At 34.5% G+C, this 3,609-nt stretch overlaps 2 long non-coding RNA genes across 3 annotated transcripts in view; one reads left to right on the top strand and one right to left on the bottom strand.

Annotated features, from left to right (window-relative positions):
• Positions 1–3,469, top strand: part of LOC111083092 — a 15,029-nt gene extending 11,560 nt beyond the window's left edge. The window contains exon 3 of the long non-coding RNA XR_002608796.1: positions 3,459–3,469. This is a non-coding gene — a long non-coding RNA (uncharacterized LOC111083092). The remainder of the gene's footprint in view (positions 1–3,458) is intronic.
• LOC111083091 overlaps positions 1–3,594 on the bottom strand; it is a 20,140-nt gene extending 16,546 nt beyond the window's left edge. Inside the window, exons 1-2 of one of the 2 annotated variants that reach the window (XR_002608795.1) lie at positions 3,093–3,594; positions 373–662 (exon numbers count right to left, since the gene is read on the bottom strand). This is a non-coding gene — a long non-coding RNA (uncharacterized LOC111083091). Of the gene's footprint in view, positions 1–372; positions 1,858–3,092 lie in introns of those variants that run through there. The other variant, XR_002608794.1, reaches the window with a different exon arrangement.
• Between the last annotated feature and the right edge of the window lie 15 nt (positions 3,595–3,609).

The raw sequence follows: 3,609 nt of genomic DNA, 5'->3' as shown, positions 1-3,609 counted from the left end.
TATTCACGTATATATATATATATATATATATAAATGATTATACATAAGAGATTATATAGGTAAAACATATAAAACTTTAAGCATAACTATCAATTTAAAACAAAAACACTACATATAAAAAGGTATACAATATTTTAAATTTATTTCAGAAATCGTTCCGAAAGTTCTGGAACACATCCTGATTGCTTGTAACTACCCAATTGTACAACGCGCACACTTTCCAATACGAACAATGTTCGTGCGGGTAACGATGGTAGTTGCAAGTAATTTGCTCGCTGCAATCCAGACGTCGGTAAGGGGGGCACCCGTATTCTTCCATGTCCTGGCATGGTAGGCCTAGGTGTCATTGCAACAACTGTGCCTTCTCCCTACCTTTGGTGTAGATCTTAACATAGTCCTGTCTTATCCCCTGGCGAATCCGTAGGAAGTCCAGCATAGTGTGATCGCCATCATTCCAACGGAGACCATGGAGATATACAGTACACCATAGGACGTGCCTCTTGTCTGCGTCGCTCGGACGATCTTCCGGGTATGGGGGCCTGAAGCATTAAACGTCAGTCCAACCTGATCGGCAGTCTCTTACAGCTAATTCTTTGATCAGGTACAGCCCGTTGATCCGAAAACCTTCCATTTCTACGATGGCAGCTCTTTGTCTTTGTTTCCTATGATTATTATAAGAACGGTATTATTGTTTGTCCCAGTGAAGGCTTATACAGTCACTTCACTCGCTCTTTTGTTCATCATAGTCACACACCCGCCCTTCTAATACATCTGGCTTTCTGTTCGCACTTGTTATTCAAATCACTTCAATCACTCTATTCACAACACTTCAATTCACTAACACACTCTTAATACTTGACATCTGTTGATAGAAGTTCCTGTCCTTGCGTTCAGTTAATTTCTGGATTCGTTGTACTGTCTATTTTCGTCTACTGGTCATAAGTTTCGTTTGTCTCTTACTTCTGGTCACTGTCTGTTATTTCTGTCCTTTCTCAAATTCTTCTTATTTCCAGTTATTGTCTATTTTTGTCTTTCTCGCACTTTCTATGCCTAATAATTTTGACTATAATTTGACTATTATCATCTTTTAGAATCAAACTAACCTCGCCAATTGGTTATATCTAGATAATTTTGTAATCAACTAAATAATCAAGCTATATCCTGATTAGATGGGGCCTACTCATTCAGTTCTACTATTTCAGTAGCTTCTGTTCTTGTTCTTTTCTTCTTTCTAGCTTTACATAGCCCATCTAATGCCATTAACTTTACTAAAGCCAATTTATCTCTTTTGGTATACAATATTATGCTTACTAGTATTACTACCAAGCATAAGGTTATCATCATCGAGTTAGATAATCTCCAGTTATCTAACTTCTGTTTTCCAGCTGTAGCTCGTAATCGGTCTACATGCTGCTGGAAATCCTTAAGACTTAACCCTGACTTTCTAAGAGGTAAATGTTTAGTGTCCTCTAGTAAATATTTTAATCCTTTAATATCTGTATCTATACTCTGAATTAACTGTAATTCCTTTTTTGTTTGTAATTCTGGAATCCTTATATTTAGTCTAGTCCCTATATACTTAGTTTCACTTCTAATGTTAGAAGGCAAGGTTATACCTTGACCATGAGCTGAACAGTTTCTAGCTAATTTTGGCTAACCACTATTGTTTAACTTAATTACTCTAGTATAGTAATCAAACTGATGTACGTTTGACTTTGGACATACAACTGAGAAAGTTCATCTTTAACGTTAAATAACCAAATTCCTGGGGTTCTAGTTTTATAAAAATAGAATGGTTTAGGAATGATCATTCTCTTTTCACATAGTTCAGACATTCTATTCTTAATTCCTGTGAATATCAGACAGCCGCTGTTAAGGATACTCTAAGAATGTTTATAGAAATACCATTGAAAGCAACTGACAGAATGTTTAAACTGTATAAGATTATATCCTTACCGATAGCAATAAATCATTCACTAGCTTTAACTATAGAGAACGATAAACCATACATTGCTGTCTCGAGTGATCAACATACATATGTTGAAATGACAGAAGAAGATATGTTAAATTGCATAGACAGACAGACCTATCAGAGTTTGTATCCTAACTCAGGTATGTATTCAGTACCTATTGTAACTTGTAATTATTTTTACGTCAGCCCATGTATAATACATATAAATTTGGTCAGTATCAGTAGGTATTACAAACTGTAAGTGAGGAGATAATCTCCTTTCAATTTCGTCTAATACTCTTTCTAATTTACTCGGTGGTAAAAAGTAAGAACTTAGCTTTTTATCTGCAGCTACATACAATGCTTGTATTAACTTAGCTAACTCTGTCCTGCTACTTCCTACAGTAAAAGATAACTGTTGTAGGTTATTCTGAATTCTGGTGTTAAAAACCAACATTTCTATTCCTGCTTTATGTAACTCAGTTTGTCTTATTTTCGTGTGTATTAATGCATTAGTAATATTTACTAAAGCTTTAGATAATTTTCTGATTTCCTGGTCATGTAATTCAAGTGTTTGATTTAACGAATTCATTATAGTTGCTTGTTCTCCTATTAAGTGAATCATTTCTTTAGAAACCTGTCACTGTTGTTCTACCTTTTCATTTAAGTCTTGCAAATCGTCAGTGGTTGCTGTTCCAAATAGAAATGTTAGAATACTTCCACCTGCATTTATTAACCCTCGTCTTTGTCTAGTTCTGTCAGATATACACACGCTATCCTTAATGTCTTTTAATTCCAGTAATAGTTCACCTATCTCGTCGTAATATTGTCTAATTAAGGTCTTGTAATTTTCAATTAGTCCTTCCTGTAATATCCTAGCTAACTGCAAGATAGCTGTCCCTTGATTTCTCATGTGATATAATGTCACATTCGCTGAACCTTCTTCACTAAAACTAACACGAGTTTTCACATTCAACGACCTTTCAAACAACACCAATTCTTCCTGTAATCTTATCAGTAATCTAACATACTGTGGAAATGGTATATCTTCCGCGATTATCTATTTATCACCAGATAATATGAAATTTCCTTCTTCAACAAAGATTACACCTACCTTGTTTTCTACTGCCACAATACTCACATTCTGTCCGGTTTCAGTTTTCGTCAGCAACAGTATAAGAATCCTAAAGATATATCCACCAAATAATACTATTAGTTACCTATAAAATATCTAACATTTAAACATATAACAAATATAATAACCAAAAGTATATATATCTTATTTACAACTTCGCAAGTAATCTATCATGTTATTAAAAGCATTAATAACACTGGCTTCGTAAGATACAGTGTTAACTGTATTTACGTTATTTTTAGGCTTGTGTACGACCATTTTCGGATAGAATCGTACTCGTGATCTAAGATTATAATCATGGGTCACTACATCAGCTTGTGTCGTTGATGAGGTACTAGGGATATTATCCTCAGTTACTATCCTCATTGTTAGGGGTAATAACTGGTGTATCTTCTGTTGTTATTAACTTATCACCTAGTATTACGTTATCTTCTCTTTCTACCCTTAGTATTTCTGGTTCTGGGTCTATTATTTCTTCTTCATCATAAAAAGAAGAATCAAACTCATTCAAGTTATCAGCTTC

Source organism: Limulus polyphemus, unplaced genomic scaffold (genome assembly GCF_000517525.1).
Source record: "Limulus polyphemus unplaced genomic scaffold, Limulus_polyphemus-2.1.2 Scaffold8147, whole genome shotgun sequence".
Taxonomy (NCBI): Eukaryota; Metazoa; Arthropoda; class Merostomata; order Xiphosura; family Limulidae; genus Limulus; species Limulus polyphemus.
This window is presented reverse-complemented; position numbering and strand designations above follow the sequence as displayed.